The sequence below is a fragment of the Patagioenas fasciata genome, chromosome 3 (genome assembly GCF_037038585.1).
Source record: "Patagioenas fasciata isolate bPatFas1 chromosome 3, bPatFas1.hap1, whole genome shotgun sequence".
NCBI classification, from domain to species: Eukaryota; Metazoa; Chordata; class Aves; order Columbiformes; family Columbidae; genus Patagioenas; species Patagioenas fasciata.
Window position 1 is genome coordinate 6,077,258 of NC_092522.1, and position 24,546 is coordinate 6,101,803.

At 43.0% G+C, this 24,546-nt stretch overlaps 2 long non-coding RNA genes across 4 annotated transcripts in view; both read left to right on the forward strand.

Annotated features, from left to right (window-relative positions):
* The window catches only part of LOC139827494 (uncharacterized), a 91,763-nt gene extending 86,329 nt beyond the window's left edge, over positions 1-5,434 (forward strand). The window contains exons 4-6 of the long non-coding RNA XR_011738086.1: positions 699-768; positions 1,326-1,552; positions 4,934-5,434. This is a non-coding gene — a long non-coding RNA (uncharacterized lncRNA). The remainder of the gene's footprint in view (positions 1-698; positions 769-1,325; positions 1,553-4,933) is intronic.
* A 7-nt stretch (positions 5,435-5,441) lies between these two features.
* LOC136099350 (uncharacterized) overlaps positions 5,442-24,546 on the forward strand; it is an 87,356-nt gene continuing 68,251 nt past the window's right edge. The window contains exons 1-4 of one of the 3 annotated variants that reach the window (XR_011738084.1): positions 5,442-7,236; positions 10,190-10,324; positions 11,500-11,685; positions 12,369-12,491. This is a non-coding gene — a long non-coding RNA (uncharacterized lncRNA). Of the gene's footprint in view, positions 7,237-9,047; positions 9,208-10,189; positions 10,325-11,499; positions 11,686-12,368; positions 12,492-24,546 lie in introns of those variants that run through there. The other 2 variants (XR_011738085.1, XR_010651075.2) reach the window with 2 other exon arrangements.

Here is a 24,546-nt window from a genome sequence, read left to right on the forward strand (position 1 = left end):
TTCATTATGTTGCTGGGTTTTTTGGTTTTTTTTTTTAACATTAGCAGCTAATGGCAGTGAATTGTATGTATTCTGCAGTTACACTTTAATGTGGGGTATGTTTCTACAACAGGAATGGGACTTGAGGCTGATGTGGACTCTCTCCTTAGCTCACATCATTAGTTCACAGAAGATGTGGCTTATCACAAGAAAGCTCTTGGGACACTCACTGGGCTCGTGTCACCCACTGTCCCTGGCACGGTTTCAGGATACCTCTATCACAGGTTAGAAATGGCTCCACATTCACCGGGCAGGTTGTTGGTCTCTTTATTTACCATCAGGACACTGTGCAAAAGGCACCAGGCAACCCCTGCCCACCTCCCCAAGTGTGATTTGTCTCCCTGGGGATGTAACAGCCCTGGCTGGGAAAAGCAATCAGATGTACATCAGTTGTGACATTGTCCTTGAATCAAAGCCAGGAGTCAAGAATCATAAAGCAGTTTCTGTCACTGCTTTACCTAGGAGAGATTTTTTCTCCTGTTTAACTGCCCCACACCTTTGCAAACCTTTTCAGCACAGGCAGGTTGTTGCTCTCTCACTAGCATAATGCATTTGTAATGAGCTCTTCTACAAAGACCACGGGCTAACACTGAAGTCTTAAGCAGAGGCCATGAAATTTTTTATTATCTCTGTAACTTTTTTTTTCTTTTACTGCACAGAGAGAAATGCACTACAGCTCTGAGCAATAGTGACAGAATGATCCTGGGTGAACAAAAGATGAATCAAAGGGTAAGCAGCTCCTTTAAGAGTAAAAAAGGTGTTAAATTAGTCAAGCCTTGTGCTGCTTTGAAGCTCACAGGCACGACATTTTTGGTGTTTTTATTACTTTTTTGTGTGTGTTTGAGCTACTGCTTAGTCAAGTAGATAGTGTCAAATCCTGGTAAAGCAAACTCCAGCATCCTGAAGTCAAATGATGATATAAAGCAACATGCACAAATTGAGTTGGGGTTTTTTTTCATTTTCAGTCACTTGAGATATTTTTAATATATCTGAGAATTTAACCATGTCTCTCACTGCAGTTTAAAAACAAGTTGAAGTAGGTAGCTAGTTAATTCAAAGTGATTAGAAAGGATGAAGACAAGTTGTGATTTCCAAAGCCCTATATATGCAGGAGAGCCTGTATGTCAATCTGAAAAAAAATTGCTGTAGTGTTCTTAATCTTCTCCACATTTTGATGGAAAAATCAAATTATTTCGATAGTGTTTCAGGTGAGATATTGCCTTTTCAAATAGTGTAATTTCAGCTGTATATCAAAATGTAAAGTTTTATTATTCTGTCTTGCTTAGGACAATCTCTTCTTGCCTGAATTATTTCTGTGCCACATCTTCTTGAAGTATTTCAAAACAGAGCAACATGAAAATCTCATCTCAAAGTGTTTGGCTTCTGCACTATAGACTTCTGAGCTCTCATCACTGTAGGATCTGAGCACCACGATGAACATATGCCATGTTTTGTTTGCTTTTGCATCCTCTCCTCTGGGAAAAATGCATCTGCAGTGGCATGCCCAGTTTTGGTAAGGTTTCTCTGTATGAGATTGGTTTTGAGTTTGTTTTTTAATAAGAAAGATGCATTCTTTCTGTGAGAATTTCTGTGAGACAAGGCAAGATGGAAGAAACACGTAGCACTTGGAGTGGCTCACAGAAGTATTTGCAGAGGTCCTTATATGTGTGGGTGGGCATTGTTCAGCTTTCTCAGACTAATCTGGAGGAACTGCTAACCATACTGCGATTTTTTTTGTGGGAGAGAAGCAGAGCTGAACTTTCCTGAAAACCAGGAGCAGGTGTGCTCATTGCCAGATTGCAGCAGGTGAATTTGCAGCTTGCTGGAGCCCAACCACGAGTCAGGGACTGCTCCTCAGCACACAGCAGCATTACGCCCTTGCTACAGCGCAGGGTGAACAGAAGGGTTACTTCTAGAAACTGCTGTGTGAGAGCTTGGGGCTCGGATTCACACTCACAGAGGTTTGTGGTTGTCTAAAGGGAGATTTTTCTGCCTAAGAGGTGGCAAAATTGACGCTATTTTGGAACTGCTGGTCCTTGTGCAGGAAGGGGTTGATTTCAGCTTTGAGAGAGCCTGACACTACAGCTCTGTGCAGGCCCCATCCTGTTCTGCCAGCTCTGAAGCCAGTAGTTATGTTTTATCTGCATTGCTAACTATTGTGATTGCTCACTGTTAAATCATCAAATGAGATGAAAGGATCTCATTACAAGGAGCAGGCTATTTATTACCAGTGCTGCTCTTTCAAATGAGACTCATTTTGTGTTGGAATTTAACAGCACCGAACAGACTGGATGGTGTCACAAATAGTTTAATTGTCCTGCAAGTCAACTCAATTTGCCAGAGGAATGAGGATCTTTAATAGAGTTGATGTTAAACCACTGTGGCTATTCATCTTTGCTCTGTGTGAGAGGTGGCCAGTTCTCCAGCTGCTGGCAAATGAGTGCACAGCTGTTCTCACATCCACCTGCAACATTGTGTTCTTGTACAAAACTCATAGCTCAGTCCCTCCAATGTGACAGTCAGCCACTGGCATTGCTGGCCTGTGAAATGGCACGACACACACATTATAGTAATAATAACCTGGGCTCATTCCTAGATCCAGTGCTGCCTTACTGAATTAATTGGACACAACTTACAAGTGTCTTTCATCCGTTTCAAAATCTAAGACCCAGCTGCCAGTACTCACTAGTTCTGGAATTATTAGTTCAGAACAACATTTTCTGAACAGTTCTGCAAAAAGGCACTGTACTAGGTGAAACAGTTCCCTGGTTTCTGAAACTGGGAGATTCAAGCTTCCTAAATTCTCTGTGCAATATCCAAAGCAATTATTTTATGAGAGTCATAAGTTATGTGCAATATCCAAAGCAATTATTTTATCAGGATCATAACATCTTTATTTTTATTTTATTTCTCAAAAAACACGTAATGACTGGATAGCTGGAGATGATGGGACAGAAGACTGTGTCAGCACAGTTATGAGGAAAAATGTGGACATTTTTGGATAGGTAGTAAAAGGAGGAAGAGACTGCCAAGGGCATGGAACCCTTAATGACAGGGAGGAAAGACAGGAGTGAATAGATAGGATATGCAGGCACAGGTAGAATTTGGGATCAAACTTACCATAAGATTAGCAAGAATATGTGCGCTTACATTGCATGTAATGCACAGATTGAGGATGATGTTGGCAGCGTCCTCTGTAAGAGCAGGAAAGGTGCCCTCAGGTTTTGTGTTTTCTGTCTCAGGGGTCAGCTAAATGTTCCCAGAGATGCCTTATGATTTCCAACTGAAGAATACATGCTGAGCTTTAACTGACTCCCTTGGAGTGACTCCTGCTCCCTCTCATAAATGCTTTAGTGTCTATTGCAGAGCTTCCTATACTGCACTATAAACAATAACTGGTTAAAAGCCAATGAGGAAGGAAATTGCTGGTTAACTAATGGTGATCAAAATTGTGCCTAGATGATGTGCAAACTCTTTGGTGCTGGGCATCAAATTATTTTTCAAACTCAGCTGTAAATGCTTTTTATGTGCTCTCCTCTTTAGCATTTTCATGTGCCTGTTATTTCTGTTGTTATTTGCTGCTGCAGAGTCTGATTGTTCAGCTCAAGGGACATTTTGTCACTGACTGACACACGGACAGGCACAAGCTTCAAAAGGTTGTTTTTATTGTTTCTTGTTTTAAAAAAAAATCTTCATTAGCAGAAAAAGAAGCTAAAATTGACAACAGAGAATGGTAACAGGTGAATCATGTGTCTTTTGATCATGATTATGCGATCAGAAGCACATTGGCATAATGAAGGGATAATTACTAACTGTGCTGGGTTCTGTTTTCACACATTTATGACGGTTAGTCATGGGAGTGGGCAGGTTGTCACTGATTTTAGCCAAAGCCCTTTAACAGGCATGAAGGAGCTTAAATGGAGATAGGAAACACTTCACCCTTCATAGCCCACCTCTGCATTTCCAGGAGGATTAAATTCAGTGATCAGCAGCAAATGCACAGCACGGAGTTGCACAAGCGGTTCCCAGTCATTGTAATTCTTCATGGTAGCAGAAGCAGCAAGACAGTAAGTACTAAAATACCAAGTGCCTCAAACCCAGCAGCTTCAGTATTGGAAGGCTTTGTATCAAATTAGCTGCCTTCTTGCACATGCACACAGGGCATGAAGTCTTTTGCTCAAATTTAATTGTGCCATGCAGATCTGTAGTTCTCCATCAGAAAACCTCCAGTCTGTGATCTGTTGGCAGAACTTTTTCTGAGGGACAACACTGGGCAGCGATGCTTCCAAGGGATAAAAGACTTTCAGTGCTTGCTCTGATTCCAGCTCTTTAACACGATACTGAAAGGCACGTCCTTGTGCTGCCATTCATTGAGCAGACTTGAAGGCCAGGGACCTCAAGACCACATCTACCTGCACAACCAGAGCCTGATTTTTCAGACCTGTCATTAGCACTGGACAAGCCTCTTGACACTCAACTGAAAATGTTGGTTTTTTTCTCATTATAGGAGGTTAAAACCATTGAGGCTGACTATTTTCAGTGATTCAAGCATGTACATCCCATGTCTTAAGGGTTTGCTCCAGATCTTGTTGTGCTAATTACCATTCCAGGTGGCTACGAGTTAATTAGTAAGCTATGTGTTTCAGGATGCACCCACAACTGTATATGAATAAATCGTTACTGATTGAATAGTGCACAGATATAATGTATTTGATGTGACAGAAATGCTTTGGCTTGCACAGGACAACTGAAATGTATGTATTATTAGTGACCATATGCAGGTCTTTTCCTTAATTTGCTTCATCTGGGTTTGGGTTTTGGAGGTCTGAGGATAAAGGGCTTGATCGGGAGTCATTGGTTATTATTTAAAATGGCCTGATTTTCATTTCCTTAGTTTTCAGGTCAGCCTGTGCTTTGTGAAATACAACGATCTTCCTTCAGATGCTAAAAGGGAACCTGTTTGGGTTTGGACATCTGGGAAAGATGATACAAAGCCAACAAGATTTACTCTTGGTAAGGTGCCACCAATATCTTCTGGCCTTGAGCAAAAAGTCCAGTGTGTCTCAAATGTTTTCTTCAGTTGTCACCCTCAAAGGTTGCCTTAGCACACAGATGGCCCCCGTTCAATGAAGCATGGAGGAAGGCAGCCAGAATGCGGGTGGCAGCCATCCCCGGCGGTGTGTGACAGATTGAGATTTTTGTGTCACCACTAAGCAGGAAACAAACCATGTGCTCTTAGTTCCCACCACTGAACCTGCAAGTCCCTTCACCATGGGGTGCCTGTTCCCTCAACGGGTCTGTCTGGGTCTCAATCTATTGGCTTTTCATTCCTCTCCTGTGTCCCCATGAAGCCAAGTTGCAGGGCTGCATCCTTCACTTGCAGAGCAGTGCTGGTGCCAGGTATGAAGAGGGGATCAGCAGGGTGTGTGCATTGACTCATACAGAGACAGTTTGGCGTGTTACTACCCACACACACTCACCTCAGTGGGCTCAGGAGCTCCCTGTGGACCAGCAGGCCTGTACAGCATTAGTACCATCCACCCCATCCCTGCAGCCAGGTTTCTGACCACAGTGGTACGTTTCTGAAGAGCTGCAGAGAACTTTCTGGTGTTAAAGTCTGTCTTGATGACGTATTTGTTGAGTCAGTGCCCCACTCAGCATCCAGAAGCACAGCCTGGGGCTATTAGCACAGTTCATAATTCCAGGAGTGCTTATGAGTGTTCAAATTGAGCCTATTCTCTCACCAGAATCATCATTTACTTCAAAAAAGTCATGCCCTCCCCCCACACATACACACAGACCTCACAGAGATTTTCATGCATTTAAATGAAAAAGCTGAACAGTTCTCTTTTCTCATCCACATTATGCAGCATTGCCCTTCTCTGTACTTTATCCTATTTCAGAGCTGTCATGCAAACAAACCCAACTGAAAAAAAAAAAAAAGAAAAATCATTAAAGAAGAATGTATCCTATCAGCCTTCTGTTTTGGCTCCTTCTCTCACTGTATGTGCAGGGAGAAATCCCTTCTCCTGCTTGTCCTTCTCTTTCAGGTGCTTTCACTTCTTTCCTACCTGTGATCCAATATCTCCATGGTTCCCCAGAGCTCTCTGGTCTGCTCCAGTTGACAGTAAAAAAACCCTACGCCCTTTCCCCCCACAGATGTAGTATTCCCTGTTCCAGGACCATGAAGCTACTGTTTTCTAAAGCATTTTAATATTTGTTTGATTGTTGTTGTTTTTTTTTTTTTTCCTCAACTCCTCCAGAAGTGAGAATTTTCCTTTTTTGTAAAATCTGTCCTGTGAAGCACCCTGTACTGCCAGGACACCCTGTTCTCTTTATCCAGTATATCTGGATTGAAGCAGTTAGTGTATCGTTCTCCTCCATCACTGCAGCATCTCATTGGTTTTAATATACTTTCTTGCTCTCTTTTATATCAAATATGATTGTCAATCTAGCTTATCTAAGCCTTCTTCATCATGCAAAAAGCCATGCTCTGGTAAGCCTGCCCTTCTCATGTCCCTGACTTTTGATGGAGGACATTTGGCTATGCTGGAAATTCATTCCTCTGCAAGGTAAGCAGCATGGGTTCCCATGGGATTGTCACGCTGGCCACAGATAAATCCTCTTTAGCAGAGACTAAACATGGAGAAAGTGCATCCAGCTCTGGGGTTTACTGGTGGACAGTTGCTGGTGGCAGGGGGCTGTCAGCACAAAGCATTGTTTGTTGTTCTCTGTATGAGTGTGTGGCACGTGTTACTGGCTCTCCTGGGCAACAACCATAAACCCAACTCAAACACATCTCAAAAAAAAAAATCCCCAGAAGGGAAAACCACAGGAAAATGACCAAAAAAGCTAATGAATATCCCTGTTCCTATAGAATGAGTATCTCATTCTTACTGAAGCTGCAGCTGTGTGTGAGAAGATGCACATGTTGGAGTAGGTCTAGTGAGGAGCTTGCACTGATCACAGATGGAGAGAGCCAGAGAATCTGGAGCAGGTATGGGCAAGAGGTCAAGGCTTTCACCTGTAATTCTGTATTATCCCACAGAGACCCCTGAAGGCCAAGAGAGTGCCTTTGCCAAAGAGGAATATGTCTTGGTAGCAAGACTTCCAGTTTGTGGTAAAAATAACTATTATTTACTTCACGGGCACACGGAAAAGCACCTGCCTGGACAGCAGGAGACCAGCAAATCCCAGGTATGAAAGTAGATCTGCCAGCTTTTATGTAGAATGTCTATTAGGGAATTTAGGCTGCCCCATCTTCACACATACCTAGAAAAACTTGGAAATATCTTGATTTTTATCTACACATGCAAGGTGAATTCCTCTAAATCTTAATGATTCATGGGATCGGGCTGCTTCTCAGTTTTAATAGATATATTAGTCTCTTTGTCAGTGAGGAGTAAAGAGCTGTTTTGAATTCACTGTGCGTATTTAAAGTTTCTTTCAAAGATTACTTTTTTTTGCTCCTCTCATGTATGTCAGAAGAAACCAGCCTGCCAAACTGCTCCATGAAGCTCTTCTGAGACAGAAACATCCATCTCTGTGTACGGTCTGTACTTGCGAAGCAGAGCACAAAGCCCTTTTTCCATTTAATCCATATTAATTATCTCTCTACAGCTTTTCTATAGTTTCCACTTAGCCCAGGCACCAAAACATGTGCGATTACATCTTGAACAAACCAGAGCCTTTCACTTCACACCTGGTAATTCAACACTCCAAAAATAAAAATAAATAAAAAGGTTTACTGCTGAAGAAGTGAGGCTCTCCACACTTGAAAACTGAATGCCTTGGGACTGTGGACTAAGGCAGATATTTTTAGTGCCATCAATATCTCCTGGAGCTGATATCTCCCAAGACAGATGGTTGTTTCCCACAGAACGTTGTCAAATGTTTGCTCAGCCAAGATCAGTTTTGTTCCAAGTCCTTTCCCACCTTCTGGTGAAATATATTTCACTTGCCAGACAAAAAATTAAAGAAACAGCATGAAACCGTGTCACTCTAGAGGGTTTTTATTCCCACAGCTCCCCTCTGTCCTTTAGCCGTGTGACTGACATCTCTTTCAGTGCCCGAGGAAGAATAGATGCAGTCTCAGTGGAAGCGTGATGCCAAAAAATGAGGGCTCAGGTCTCATGTCAGATGCTGATTTCCTCTGAGACCTACAACTCACATCTCAGCCCGTCAAAGGGTCTTGCTGCCACACTTTGCTGTTTGATCTCCTAAAACCAAACAAGTCCTGAGCTCTTATCCTGAGAACCTTGAATCGTTCTCTTAAGAAAATGAGGTGGAAGGAGGGACAGAAGTGGTCCTGAGGAGGTGGTGCCTGAAGGAGGCACGGAGAGGCTTCGTCGTGTCCGTTCCTCACCAATAACTGCAGCATTTCTTTTAATTACAAACCCAAATGAGTCTGAGCACACAGAGCCCATTGACAGAGTGTGGCAGCACGCAGGACTAGGTGGATTTTCAGCTGAAATTAGGGGAGCAAAGGACTTCTTAAAGGGTGGCATGGAATGCATTTCCAGTCATGCCTTATTTGTGAAAAATCACACCATTAAAAAAACATGTTTCACTTTTCCTTGCTGGTTGCTATTTTTAGCAGAGCCTGACTTGTCACAGTGTAAAAGACAGAGTTGGTACTTTCCAAAGGACAAGCTTCTTTATAATGCCTAATAGTTAAAAGTGAGAAATTACAGCAGCCTGTGCCAGTAGCAGTTTCTGAAATCTTATGATGATTCCTTCCTTTTACACTTTTTTTGCTTATTGTGACTGTTTAGGCTGAAAGTTGTTAATGTATGGTTGTTTTCTAGCTAGGACGTTGGCAATCCAGGATCAGTAGGGTCTCTCTCCTCTCACTTCATACATTAAAGTGATTCTGATTTAGTTTTGTAATTCTAAATCCTTTTGAAAATGCTTATTTTGCATATTGAAAAATAAATTGGATCATCTGGAATATTTTTTCCATGTTGATCCATAGTCTTCTTCTATTATGGTTTTGGAGGCAGGTGAGGCTCTCATTGGAAGGGAAATCCACACTGCGATGCCCAAAAATATTTTTCATCATTAATTTAGTTGTGAGAGTGATTTATTCACACCAGCTTGACTTCTTAAGCAACCTTCAAATGGCTTTTGTGGAAGAGGATTTGGGGTGGACGAAGCCTGCCAGTCTTGGTATTGTACCTCTTGTTTGGGATTTGCCTGGGATACATTAATATTGAACTCCTGTATTTTCTTAAGGATTACAGATTCTCAATTTTCAGCCTCTTCCTGCTAAATGAGCACCTTCACTGTTTTCAGAATACTGTGTATCTACAAACATATATTACATAGATAAATACCCAACCTATTGCTAAGCTGTTAACCTGCAGAAATTGCTTTCTGTTACCTGGCAAAGTCATGTGCAAGCTTCTGTGTAAAGTCTTTTCATATTGGAAATTTAATTGCCCATATGGATTTGATTTTTTTTAATTTATGGCAACCTCTCAACAGAAGCAAGGTTTGCAGTGTCACATTGGCTCCTGGGAGATACTAGATGTGATGATAATCATCTGGTCTGCAAGTGGGTTTGGGACAACCAAATCCCTACCCTCTTTTAAGAGGCATACTTGTACAAAGAGAAACAAGGGAGCTGCAATGATTCCATATACAAAAATCAGAAAGAGGAAAACCACACACACACACCGAGAGGGGTTGATGGTGTTAGTACTTAAGCCTTATTTTACCTCTATGTTCCTACTCAGAGGTTGGCTTCCCTCCTGCTCTGTTTGGGAGCTTTTTGAGCTGCTTTAAGCTGTAAGAAGAAAACCTCTTGCAAAGGCCAAGTGCCAGCTCTTACATCCTTGCTCTGGAGTTTGTCTCCCAGATGCATTGATTCACACAACACAGGTAGAACATGGTTATCATTAAGATCCAAATCAAGCTGCCTATCCTGTAAATGATCCCCTTGCCTCAAGCAAAATGGAACTGTTAATGCATTTTTTAATAAACAATGCCATTAAAGATATTTTGTAAATATTAAAGTATATGAAAATATCGCTTTTTTTTTCTTACTCCATAAAACACAGCACAAAAAATCTCCAGGTTGAATTCTTTCTTGTGCAAATTAAGCCTGACCCTTTGATTTCCAAAGCTTTTCCTGTTTCCTTTGCTATAGGATTACAGTTTCTGCAAGAGCTCTGAAACAGCCCCGGTGGGATGATCACAAACGTGCAAGTTCAATTATGGAACTGTGCAGTAGCCAACTTATCAAAACACTTGCATGTGAACTGAGCAATGACAGAGAACATTTGTGAGTATTTAAAGAGATGTTGCAGTCTCCTAAACCTGCTCCCTGACTGAGGCTGTGGCAGGTTGAACGTGTGTGGTGCTTTGCTTGCCCATCTCTTGAAAGTGATGCTGGTCAGGGTTTGGGTGCAGGCCTGCTGGGCTGTTATCCCATCTAGTGGCTGCAGTCTGCCTGCTCTTCCTTCACTCAACATGCTTGTTTTTTCCATGATATTTGTGAAACAAATCAAAGTTTGATGTACTACTTCGGTTAGCAGTGACTATGCCTTCAGATTGGTTAGTCAAATGGTCAAATATGTGCCCTTGCCCTAAATGTGTTACAGCAGGGATGGGTTTCACACTCAGATGGGTGTGAAAATTCTAAATTCATACATCAAATCGAAATTCGTACATCAAATATAGATGCCTGTCTAATACGGTCAGCTTTCCGGTGTAAGTCCTCTGTATCACTCTTCTTACTTATGTTTGAATCTGGCTTTTTATTTGGCCACACTGAGATAATGTGAATAAGCCCTTTCCTATCCCTTCTTGTGGGACTGGCTAAAGTTCCCCCACATCCCTAATGGCTGTCACAGGAGTGAATTTTATTTGCTGTCCACACACAGATGTCCACAATACACCATCCATTCACCTCCCCATCAGCCCAGCTCTGCTCTGACTGAAGCCAAATGTAAAATTTCCGTTGCTCTCCAAAGGAGCAAGGTTCAGAACAAAATCTTGAGTTTAATAGAAATGTTTTATGAAAATAGAGTGCTCTTAAAAAAATTCTACTATTAATATCCTCGATTCACATGAAAAAAAATCAATTGAAACATATTTTGTTAACAACAAGAAAAAAGAGGACTTGCCAAAGCGCTGCAAGAAACTTCCTGCAATTGGACAGGAATAACATTTGTGTTAAGCCTTCAAGATGGGGTTCACCTGTGAAATCTTTTATTGCTTCCTTCCAACCTTGCTCTTTGTCCCTCTATCTCTATGCCACATTTTGCTCTGTTATAACTTTCCAAAAGTTGCTTTATTGTCAAAAGACATGGGGTTTCTCCCCTCGTAGTTCTTTAAGTCCCTGCAGCCCTTAAATATATGCATGACTGTCATTGACAACTCTTCAGGTTGTTTTCTGTACCTAGAATAACCTCTTCATTCCTTTGTTAATCTTTTTTTCTCTTCTTTTGATGTCAGTCTTGTTTTGTGGGACTAAAGAAAAAAACAAGGGTGAAGGCAGCTAAAGTTCCCAGCATGTGCTTGAAGAGTGTCCACTGTGCACTGCAGAGCAGGAATTTAATAACAAAGGTCCCCTCAGTAAACTGATGATGAACCTTCATCTCTTTATATGGAATACATGCCTCTTCTTCAAAATGCAGAAGTGTAAGAATTGTTTTCACGTATATAAAAAAAAAAATAAAAATCTCATTGGTAGAAAACAAAAAACATTTTTCTGACCAACATTTTTACTAAATAAGTCTCAGTATTTAATTTCTTTTTCACTGAAATACAGAAGAAAAGGATTTGCTTCAGCCTACTGGTGTTTATTTAAGTGTAAGCTTTCCCACCTGTGCTTTCTCTCCCTGGGTACTGAAAGAAAATTTTCCCTAGAAAAGTGAAAAAAGGTGCAGGAAGCTTGACACATACTTTGTTTTTCTTTTTCTCTGCTGTATGTTTTTATATATATATATATTATTTGGTGATGAAATGCATTTATCATCAATACGATACTCAATTTGACAGTCAGCTTCTTCATGCAGAAAACCTATAGCTCCTCTCTCCAAGTGCTGCGTGTAGCCTGGGAAGTTGTTTCCCCAGGCTCCCAATTAGCTGCCTACCCAAACTGGCTTTTCAAACCAGATCAGATATCCGTGATTCCCTTCACATGTCTCCCCACTGCCTACCACACTTTAATTTCCATTTCCAGCAGTATCCTTTACAAGCAGCTTGCCTGCCTGGTCATACCACACGAAGGTTTGCCGAGCTGGTGAACCCATCACGGGGTGCAGATGCTGAAGCTTCTGCAGCCTCCAGCCACCGTAACTTCTTGTCTCCAATTTTCCTAGGGCTGTGGGATGCTCATGCGGTCCATGGACAAGAGGTGTTTCTCGTGGCATGATGATACCTGGTTGCAGTGGTGGCACCAGAGCAGAGCTGAGTGTGGTGGTGGCTTCCTCACCAGGCTACAGGTCAGTGTCATGGCACAGGCGTTCCTGGGCAAAACATTAAAGGAAATTAGTTCTTACATTTCTACTATTATATTCCACAATTTTTGTTATGTAAGTGTTGCAGGCAGCCACTCAACTATCCAAAACTTATTTCTAGACAAATCCTGGTAATGAACTCCCACTTAACTGATGATCAGCTTCTAAAAATAATCACTTTGGGATTAATGATGCAGGGTGGTTTTTTCTGTTGTTTAATCACACTATCTGTACACTTAAGTATACTGGACTTATCAGACCAACTCTAACAGGATCATTTGCTGCCTCCCAATAATTACTGTAGTCTCGGATCATAATCCTCAGACTAAAATTAAAGCACCCACCTTAAGCCCGCAGCAAAGAGCAGCTTCATGCCTCTGGCAGATGATTCACCCCTCTGCATATTTGGCCCTGTATTTTGAAACGTGTGAACTGTTAAATGTACCTGAAACGCAAAGAAACAGAGAGAAGCGGTTACTTTTCTCCTTTTGCTCAGCCTGGAAGGCAGAGGAGAATTTCTCTTTGCACTCAGGAGTTTCCCATTCTAGTTTCTCTCTAGTAAGAAACTGGATTATAAAAAGGTTTTTTGCTGCTTTTAGTGTGCTTTGTTTAAGGAAAGAGAATTTGCAGGGTCCAGGCGCAGGAGTTAAAGCCACACATAATCAAGCTATTTGTATTTTCATTAACAGACAAGGAAAACCATTGCAGTTCTGAAGCACTCTGCTTTCATCATTTGCATAGACCACATAGCTGGAGATAACTAGGGAGATGCATGAGAAAGGGAGCAATTACAGTTAATCAATAATCCTCAAATGGCAGCAATTAAAATTGTAAAAAAAAAAAAAAAAGAATACTAAAAAGAAAGCAGGCAAGGAAACGGCAAATCATCCATCAGCTATTCAGAGTGTTTCAAGGATCTCAACTTGAAGAAAGGAGGAGTTTTTAATTAAATCATCATCTGAGGACACCATTGATCCTTCATGTTAGACATTTTAGAGTGCAAGAAACAGCTTTGAATGGCCATAATCGTAAAAGATGTGTTTGTTTTCCCCCCAAATGAGCCCCTTGCTTGGCTGTGTAAAAAAGATGATTCTGCTGAAACAATATGGGAGAGCTCTCTGCTTTTAAATGATCTCATTTCCATCTCCTTAGCTGAGTTAATTTAGTGCAGTAACATATGTATTTGTTTCCAGATAGATAGCAGTTTCTATATAACTTTGTCCCCTGTCCCAAGAAGATAAAACCAGCAAATTCTACTTCAGTAGGGTTTGTGTTTGAGAAACATGGCTGATTTGGGGGTGTTACCTTTTGGGGTTACACAAGTGTCCCACTCACTAATGATGAGGAGGAGGGGCTCCCAAATCACCCACCAGCTGGACAAGGCTGGGGGAGGTGAAGCTGGGATTGGACTCAGAGCTGCCCAATTTGGCTCGTTAGGAGACTCAAGTGGGTTCAGGTGGTGGGTTGGGGTGTTTGCAGGTTTTTCTCTGGGTGAGAGGAGCGCGGTATCTTCTCTGCAGAGCCTAGAGACCTACTCATATTGCAGGGAGCAAGCCTGAAGGGGGTGAATTTGGTATGTTTTTTATTACATTATTGTTTTGGGGTGGGCATTTTTCCTTTTGTGGTAGTGGAGTTGATGGTTTCTTGCATTGGAGAGTATCAACTGCTTTGTTTGGTGCCTGAAGTAATGGTAGTGGTTTGCCAAGAAATGTGAGTGTAACCTTCTGTTTGTTAAAACCAGAGGGAACTCAACTCTGCTGGGTCTTTGTATAACTAAAATTATGGTTTATGTCAGGTTTGGTGGTGGAGTTACACTGTAGGAGGGGGTTGGTTCAGGTGAGGGACTGGGATCTCTGTCCCACATTCCCCCAAGTCCCCTTGGAGGCAGGAAGCAGGTTAGATCTTTTCTTTATTTAATATCTGCAACTGTATTGAAGCTGCTGAGACTGCTCACAGGAGAGATATTAAGCATTCATGCAAGTGTTTGCAAGGTGAGGCATTTGACCTTTCTCTGCCTGATTTCCCTGCCCAGCTATACAGCAGAGCAGTTAACATGACCTGCTTGTGTTAGAAGGCAAAGAGATTTGCAGTGTCTATATCTAGCTAACTTGGGGCATCAAGGATAGGTACCTTTTGGGACATATCTTCTAGTAACCTGCACCTGTGTTGGGTGCTGGGAGCAGCCAGAAGGAAATGTTATGAGATGCCACATCTGTCCCCTTCCTTCTCGGTGGCCTAAACTCACTGCTGCCAAGCTTTGGCCAGGGAGCAGGTCCTGCTGTTGGGGCAGGCAGGGATTACAAACCAACCATCTTCTTTCCCTTTCTTTGTCCAGCTGCTAAATATCTCCAGCAACTTCTCCTGCAGTGTCCATCGTGCTTAGGGCTTGAGCTGTGGAGCTACTCAAGGTGTAGGCTTCACACCAAAATCAGCACCCTTGAAACTCTTATTTCATCAGCCCCAAAGCTTTACATTCAATATATGCTTTGGGATGGGTTCAAGCACTGTGTTGCTGTTCATTCTCTGTTGCTTTAAATGTAACTAGGTGAAAAACTTCTTTGTTTAAAAGAATAAGATTATCTAGCAGTGAGAGAGCTAATTAAGAACAAGTTTCATTTTTTCTGTATTGTATTGTGCTCCTCCAGTGAAGGATATCTACATCAGCCCTGTGACAACAAAGCAACAAACTAACCTCATGGTGCAATGGCAGTTATTTGGTAAGAGCTGATAAAAAGGCATCATTTTGCCTTGGAATGATAACCCTGTAATGGAAATCAGGTCTTGACCCGTGCTTAGCCTTTTGCAAGTTGGTTCTGAGATCGCAAAAACATGCAAACACGAGTTTACCCTTAAAGAAACAGAATAAAATCCCTGAAATCTGGGGTTTTAAATAAGTTTAGGTGAATCACTAATGGCAGTGAAGCAGGAAGGATGTGTAAGGGCTGGCTGCAATGTGTCCGTGGACTCGGCCTTATTGAAGGAGCTGAGTCTGGACTAGAAACTTGGAGGCAAGGACAGATCCCAAACAGAAGTAGATGAAGCCAAGAAAGCTCTGCTCTATGAGTCTGGTCCAGGAAATCTCTGGAACTAACATATTTTTGGAGTCCTTTAAACACCAGCTCCTTTGGCCTTGGAACAACTAACCAGAGAAAAACAAGAGAAGACCCAGGAAGCATCAACAGCAGCAGGATGCAGAGTGTCTATGTGCATTTAATGCTTCCCAGGACTTAGTCTTGCTGATATAAAATTGAAATATGAGGGGGTTTTGTGGCTTCTAATTTAGCACTGAACAGATGTGGAACTGTTGAAAGTAAAATGCACATAAAAATCACTATATTTCTAGTGATTCACCATAACAAGGTGACTTCCCTCACAGAGCACTTGCCTCATATACACAACTAAGGATGCAAAGGCTCTGTAATAAGCGGACTATAGCAAAGGAGCTCATGTTTGTCTCCTCACTGCAGGTAAAACAGCGTTTTGAGACCTCCCTCATGTCTCTGCAGTCCCTCCCTTGCAGCAGGATGGAGGCAGGCTGCTGAGGAGCTCCTAAATCCATACATAGTTTCTTCCTCTGTTCATCCTTCCCTCCTTTTGGAGGAGGGAGAAGCCATTTGGCTTAAAGATCACCCAAGGTCTCCAGCTTGAACCTCCTATGGAGAGAGAGCAATTCTCAGCGTATATAAATCTGTCCCCACTTGCGTGCATCCACATTTGCTGCTCCAGCGTGCTGGCACAGCTGCCTTCTGCTTTCTCCAGTGAAGTTCACGAAGACCCAAAAGACATCAGAAGAATGATGGACCTTTCCACTGTGCGGGTTTTTTGTATCATCTCTGGGTGAAGCCTGAGATACGCTCTCAAAACAGCATCAGCAATGCTCCTCAGTTTCTCCTCTTCCTTTCTGCTTTGGTGCAAAGGTTAAAGCAAGTGCCAGTTTTGCTTTTAACAGGTTTAAAAAGGAGCAAAACTGAGAGGGAGCCTTGCCAGCAAGCTTTGCTTTCCCACCCAGCAGGGATGAGCCGTGTGGTAAATTGTTTGTTAAATTGAATCTCGCGTTCTGCGCTCCAGCAGAAGCAAAACAAGAGGTGCCACAATTACAGCTTCATTCCCTGATTACCTGGCTCAGCGTGGCAGCAATAAGCATTCACAATTTGTCGCTGCATGGCCAATTCATCTTTAAGCTGAAACATGGCTTCTTAATTGTATTCACTAATAGTCAACTTCAATCAAAAATCACTCTGAGTCACTCTTGCTAGACTAGCTGGAGCTCCTAGCACTTGTTTTTGTTGGTTAAGAGACTCAAATGAGATCATTGTGTTTTTATTTATGTATACAATCAGCAAACCGGGAGTACTGGCAGCCATACACACTCTGGGGCATCTTTATCACTTGGTGTTAAGCTGGGGAGACAGGACAGCTGTGATTTATGGTTCAGTGCATGCAACTCCTTTTTGTGGCTTTTGCATGATTCAGGCAGAGCTGGGCTTGCGGACGGCAAAACTGATGGAGGGGAGGGGTCTTGGGTTTTAATTTTGCAGTTCCTTTTGATGACAATAGTAATAGATTTCAAGGTGTTTTGTGGTGGGGCTTCACCTTTCATTTCCTAGTGTTGAGAATCCAGATGTCAGCAAGCGGAATAAGAACAAACCCTTTTTCCAAGGCAAACGTTTGGGTCGGAGAGCGTGCAAAAATTGTTTGATGGAAGTTAAACCTCTTCCTGTTTTGTGGCAGACTAAGATTAAACCTGCAGACTTGCAGGTTCAGCAGCTGGGCATGGGATTGAACAAATTTGCTTTATCACAAGTCCCATGGACTTTTGTCTCTTGTGAGCAGGGCTGGTGGTTTTGGGACAGCCAAGCTCCCCCGGGCACTAGGGGTGAAATCCAAGCACAGAGCCCAAGCTGGGGACCCACAACGGTGATGTGGTGGAAGCAGGATAGGGCCAGCAGAGCCTGTAGGGATGAGGTGAGATTTAGCAAGTTCTTCCCTCCCCTAGAGAGGGACAAAATGTGCCTCCTGTACCTGCTTTTTCAGCCCATTAGATCATGCTGTAGATCGATAGCAGATAAATTACTCTGGTGACCACTGGCTACTTTATGAGATTTTTCTTTATTACCGCTTCAGCTCAAGTGCTACCATGGAGTGAGAAGGATGAGACTAATTTAATTTCTCTTCTGGACAATAATTACTTGGGCATGTAAACCCTGCTGCCAGATGTACATCTCCAATTGCACTAGTGTGAAAATCACAGCTTTTTGGTTAAGTTTGTCCTATCAGAGCTTTTCAGCTTCTCCTGCGAACTCTTAACTGTAAGTACAGCTCAAAGGCTTCAAGATTACTATAGCAGGGAAGAACATAAAACAGGAGTTAGAGGGTTTGCTGGAGGAGATGGGTCTGTGACTCTTAAAAACTGCAGCATGGTGCTGTAAGGCATAGAAGAAAATGGCAAGTGCTTGGGGGGCCACAGCAAGCTGTTTGGCAGCAGGAGACAGGCAAAACTGGGCTCGTAATTCCTGTAGGAACCTTGATGTTCTTTCATGTCACAAATAGTGTTTTGAGACCTACTAAAGAGTGTTTTTCTTGCTTCTCAGCATGCTGGAAGACTTTCGCCAGCTGTTCTGTTGACCTCTTGAAGCAGGAAAGACAAACATTTCCGTACCATCTTGCAGGCTTAGGACAAGCTGCTTTGCTTTAACTGGAGTGTGCAAACACCAGCGTGCACTGCATGGCCGCTCCCCAGCTTGGGGTTCCTGCTAGACCTCTTGTACAGCTGGGAAGTCAAAAGTACTTCCATCAAACAAATAAAGCTGCTCTGAGATTTCCTCCTTCCTGTGTCTGCCAGCATCTCCGGAGGACAGATGATGTTTAATAGGTCTGTTCTCTGCCGTTAACTTCACTCCTGCTTTCTGTGTGTTTGTATTTGCGTGCACTCCATTTTCCCTGTAGGAAACTCTTTTCCGTGCTTCCACGTGTGTTGCCCCTTGCAGCTCTGCTTCCTTAGCTCTGAGCAGCTGTATCCTCCCTCTCTGCTTTTTCTTCTTTTCCCTATACTCATTAATCACTTCATACAGCACCCAGCTCCCTGCTTTCTCTGACCTGCCCATGGCACAGACCTTCAGCCTGTGATTCTCACTTCTTGCCTCCTCCAAACTTGTTTCCCGTTGCCTCCTGTGCCTAAAACCTGGCCACTTATCAGCATGTGAGCACTGCCATGCACCAACCCAGTGAAATATTACAATAGACAGGTTTTCTGTTAGATGATTGCAATACACTAATATTGGCACAGATTCTGATCATTTCACAGAATGGTTGGGGTTGGAAGGGACCTCTGGAGATCATCCAGTCCAACCCACCTGCTAAAGCAGGTTCACCAGAGCAGATCACACAGGAATGTGTCCAGGTGGGTTTGAATGTCTCCAGAGGAGGAGACTCCACAGCCTCTCTGGACAGCCTGGTCCAGGGCTCTGGCACAGCAAAGTAGAGAAGTTTCTCCTCATATTCTGATGGAACCTCCTGTGTTTCATTCTGTGCCCATTGCCCCTCATCCTGTCATTGGGCACCACTGAAAAGAATCTGGTCCCTCCTCTTGACACCCACCCTTGAGATATTTATAAACACTGATGAGATCTCCTCTCAGCTTCTCTTCTCCAGGCTGAACAGGCCCAGCTCTGTCAGTCTTTCCTCAGAAGAAAGATGCTCCAGACCCCTCATCATCTTTGTAACCCTTTTCCCCCAACAGCAGCATCACTTGAGTACTTTGAGGTGGTATCAATGCCTTCTCTGTTCTTAGGGTGTGATTTAGGCTCTGACATAACAAAGCACCTTGTTAAAGTTGATCAGAAGAGTAACTCAGTCCCTTCAGTGACTGCACTTCAGGGTGAGAGCCTGAACTGCAAACACTGCTTTGGGAAAGTCGTGAGCCAGGCTGGCGGAGCTGCTGCCCCGTGCACCTCTCTGTTTGTCCTTCTCTGGGGGTCCAGCCTGGTGGGGGCTGCAATTGTTCTCCCATGGCTGTTGGATACCGTGCACAGAGCTGAGTAGGGTTTCACTTGTGGGCCAGCAGTATCTGTGGGTTTGCAGACTCGGGGCTGAGGTTCAGCCTCTGGTGCTTTTTCAAAGCAGAGCAGATGAAGGCACGACGATACACTAAAGGCAAAATAATTTGGTCGCCTTATTTGCATGTTTCTGATGCCAGACACACCAATAAACAGAAGAAATGTTGGATAAAGACCAGAGGAGTTTGCAATTAACACATTAAACAGATCTACTGACTGTAGGATCAAAAGCAAAATAGGAAACGAAACACCCATGCAGTGTGACCGTGACTCTCTGTCGATGATTTGATTTATGCTAACGGCCCATAGGAAGCTGATGTTGCCTTATAAACTCCCTTTCCTTTCATATAAACTGCTTCCCACAGTCTGGCACCAAACTGATAATTTCTCTCTCCTTCTTGTCTCTTTATAACAGTGTAATCTATGGGATCTGATTCCTGCCTTTACTGTGTACTCGCTCACTGCTAAACAAACTTCTGTACATGTGCCAGGCAGTATTTTGTTGACAAAAATCATTTTGTCACCAGAATTATATATATGTGCCTGATGAAATGCCTTTAACTGTCAGAATGCTTTTAGTCACATGAATTTACTTGACTAAATGATATTAGGTGGATTAAACCAAGAATTCTGTCAGACTCTTTCCTCTAAGGAAAGAATTTCATTGATCCTCACTGAAGTTGGAGAGACCTGTGCAGTCAAATGTATTTATGTGATAAACAAGTCTGCTATGGTCTTAAAATTGCTGCAGCAGGACACAAAGGTTTAGGGGGAACTTGTGTTAGAGCTTGATTTGCTCACTCATGTGGTGAGGGTTCAAGACTGAAGTTTGTCTGTGAGATGTAGCACCATGTGTGATGGGTTTTGGACACCATGTCTCTGATTATCACTGCAAGGGGTGAGATTTTTTTCCCTTTTTAACTTTCACGATAGAAGATTGGGGAAAAAAAAGAAAGTTTTCAGATATTGGGAGGAGGATGGCAACAAAATGCAAAACCCAGAATAACCCAATATTGCAAATATATTGTTTTTTCTGCCTTTTGAGAGTTTTCTATTTCATCATCAGCTCTCCTGAACATTTTCCTGTTGCTGAGTTAGCTGCTGCTCTGTGCGAAGCAGGTATGTGCTCTGCTTCTCCAGCACTTCTAACTCTCTTGCTCAGTGGTAGAAGAAATTTGGTTTGGGGGAAGGAAGGAAAGAAACTCTTGTTCTTTGTACTCAGAGAGGTCATGGAGACTGAAAACGCTGCTTCCTTTGAATATAGTGATGCCTAATGATATGCTGTCATCTCTTCTGCCATCAGAAAGCCTTGGTTTTACTTCTTGTGTCCTTCTACAGCTGGATGATGGGTGGAAAGGGACCCCCCAGCATTAATATCTGCTGGGAGCTTACATGCTGCCCTTATAGTTAATAACAGTGACCCGAGTTATTATTCCTAGTGTGTCTTTAGCAGTCTTCAGATGAGGCTGTGAAAGCCTTTTACACAAGAGGGAAAAGAACTGATTCCCTGTTCATCACATTGCTCTGCTTTTCCCCCAGGGCACCAAGTTCAGAGAAATCAAGGCACAAGCATTATGGGCCTGTTATTTCTTGTATGGCTGCAGAGCCAGGACAAAAACACCAGTAAATTCATCTAGGTGATTACACCCCTTCCTGAGTCACACTTGGAATAAAGAGCATTAAATTCTGGCTTGTGACTTGCTACTGCTGGCTCTAATAAGGTCCTATTTTTCTAACTGCTTTTGTTTGGTGTTTTGGTCTAGGATTTAGTTGCAACTCCCTCTGGGTTCTTGGTGTGGCTCTTCATAGGGACCCCATTTCTATGCATGGGCTCCTGCCTGTTTCCCACATGTTCTTCTGCCCAGAATATGTGCAGAGACTTTGCCCCACAAAAAAATCAGTGCTGCATTATTACCTGTTCCCTCTCTGACCTGTGGATCAGTATTTTTAAAATTAAAACTGCCATCAGGTATGTTTGAAGTAAAAAAAAACACTAATTTTAAGTCTACTATTGAGTAAAGACAAACACATATATGGTGGTAGAGCTGGTGCTGCTCTCTGTTAGGATGGTTTTTTTTCCCTTTGCCAACCGATTTTACTGTAAAATAAACAACCAGTGTTGAAATTAAAGCACATTAATATAGCTGATTTGTAAATAAAAAGAAGAGTTAGACAGACAGAGTGGAAACATAAATAGAGACCGAATGTTATAATGAGCTCCTGCTTAGAAAAATACTGTAATTCCCCTGCATGCTCATGGTAACAGAGCGGTAGGCACATGAGCTGGTGGTATAGCAGAAATGCCTTTCCCTAATACTGCAAATGTTGAGATAAATCTGTTATTTGAATACTGATCAATTACAAAAAGCATTTTGAAGGTCCATGGCAATTACTCACTTCAAGGGTTTTCCTGGAAACACTTCTCAGAAAAGCTTATTTTGCTGAACTGCTCTGCAAATCTCCTGCCAAGCCCTGGGACAGGGGAGAAAGGAGTGGAAACCTTCCTCGCTCCCCTTAAAAAATATCCGAGTGCACCGAGGTGGTTTGAGGTTTTAATAACTCACAATACAGAAACTGAGAGGTTATGGTCACAGTCACGTAATTTAGGGGACGTGGCTGAAGGTTGCTGCTCCCCTATAAGGAGAGCTCATGGATAAATATTAAGATAGAGAATTATTCAGTACAATGCACTTGAGCCTCACAGGGAAGGATTAATCGACGCATAGATGTATTGGGGGTAGGGACGGTGACAACATGTGATAAATGAAACACGCAGCAGCGAGAACAGATGTATGCTGGAAGGACAGCATGATAAATGTGCATCTTGATATTTACAGTGCCTGAGAAAACGCTCCTGATCTGATACAGGTTCAGTAACTGCAGTCGTGTTTGAGTACGGTGGTGACTTGATTGATTTAATTAGCTCTCATTAATGGCATTGAAGATAGTTCAACAACAAGCAACGGAGAGTCTCACTGAAGTGTTGCATGTTAATTGCTTGATGATTTGTGTTATGGGACGGCTCTTTTGCATAAGTACAAATTAGACAGCGAGTTGTTTGGAAACACTGATGTCTATCCTTGCTGGGAGAGGCGAGACCGCTGCCCGGGCTGGCTGCATTGTGCACCTTCCCTGTGCCAGCAGGGGTTCTCTGTGCCCTGCCAAGGTTTAGAACCTCTAAACAAGGCTCTGGCTGCAGCCCGCAGGGCTCCTTTCCCCATCGCCTCCCTCCCCGCTCGCATGAGTAAAAAGGACCTTGCAAATCAATATCCTCGTTAAAGCTTATAAATAATTCTTTTCATCTACATTGACTCTGAGGAGTGAGCGAGCTGGCCCAGGGAAAATTAAAATCTGCCTCTGTCTAAATCTACTCAAATATTTATTTTTTTTAAAAAAACTTTTCTCATAACAACATTGTAAAATTCAATTTGGTGCTCTCTAACTGCACAATGACAAAGTTTGGTCAAAAAAGCAAATTTCCTTCCTATATTTTTCATGTCATATGAGAAATAACTAAACTTGATACTGCCTGACTTAGGTGGGAATTACCTGCCCCTGCTCTGGACCTCACTGCTGGTTATAGCTCTCCATGTCGGACCTGGCATTTTCCATGCCTGTAATCTGCCTTGGGCTGAGCTCTGTGGAGATGTCCTCTCTGTCTCAGGGAGCAAGATAAGGGCAAGAGAGCGTAGTTTGTCTATGTAGTTAACTGGTAGTAAGAGGTATCTATTTTCCCCTTGCCTGGGTGAGGAGGAGGAACCAGTCTGAGGGTGAGTGTAGAAGATGGAAACATGGGTTGTCCCAAAGGGCTGGACAGGGGGAGCAACAGGAGCTGGATGGTGTTGCCTGATCCTGCTGCACCTGCAGGGGAAAAACTGGGGTGGAAGATGCAGGTGCAGGCATGTCCTTGCTGGGATGTAATCACCAATGTAACTAAACACTACAGGGTTCGAGTGGCCAGTCAGAATTCTGGCGTTGTGTTTCTTTTGAAACTTCGCATTGGTGACCTTGGTACTCTTAAAGGGGATTATTTGTGGGTGTTGTGTGCTGCTAACGGAACCCACAACAAGAGCTCACTCCAGCAGGGGGATTCCCATGCAAGGTGTGTGTTGCCAGATCGCTGCAACTTGGAGCAAGTGCTTGTGGAGACGGTACATTTGTCCTTTAAAGGAATGGTAGGGCTTCATTTTGGTCTTGAGGATGTTTAAAAGAACAGGAGTTAATGGATCTGTCTTGTGTTTGCCATTTATGTGAAAAACAACATACTGCATTTGTGTATGTTTAGAGGAGGTACGTTACCACACCTCTTGGGAACCGTAACGCTTGAGAGCATTGTAGGAAGATCTCATGTTACAAATGAAAGGCTGCTTTTGCCTCCAGTTCTGCCAGCTGCAGACTTGCAAGGACAGAAATGCACAAGCTGCTTGGACCCGTCTTTCACAACTGGGTGCAGCTCAGAGACGCTGTATGCTGGATTTCTGTGCTGAGCGGGATCTTTGCTTTTGGAAGCAGTTTAAGATATCACCTTCCACAACTGAGGTTTCAAGCGGTCCAGCTTTGGGCCAACTGGGAGCTGTTCGCGGGCTGGGCTCAGCATTCTTTGCCTACATCAGATGTGCTGAGTGCTCTCTTTGCCCTCACCAGCCTCTGCGAGACAGCAGGAAATCACACAACTACTTGTCTTCAACTGCAAGTCAGCATAGTACACATGGGAATGATTTGTGTAGAAAATTTAACTGTCCAGCTGTCCTGACTGGGGAGGGCTGCAGTGTTTAGGAGCTCACTCAGCTGTCTCTTGGCAAAGCTGCTCCTTGTGAACAGCACATGCTGCTGGAGGACCCTAGGCAAAATGCAAGCTGTGCTTCCCAAAATAACTACTTTTCCCCACCTTTTTTTTTCACCTTTCTTCCACACCTGACGCTGACAATGGGAGAAGTAAGGTGTGTGTACTGGTGTGTGCTCTCCATGCTTCTGGTAGGCCAGGG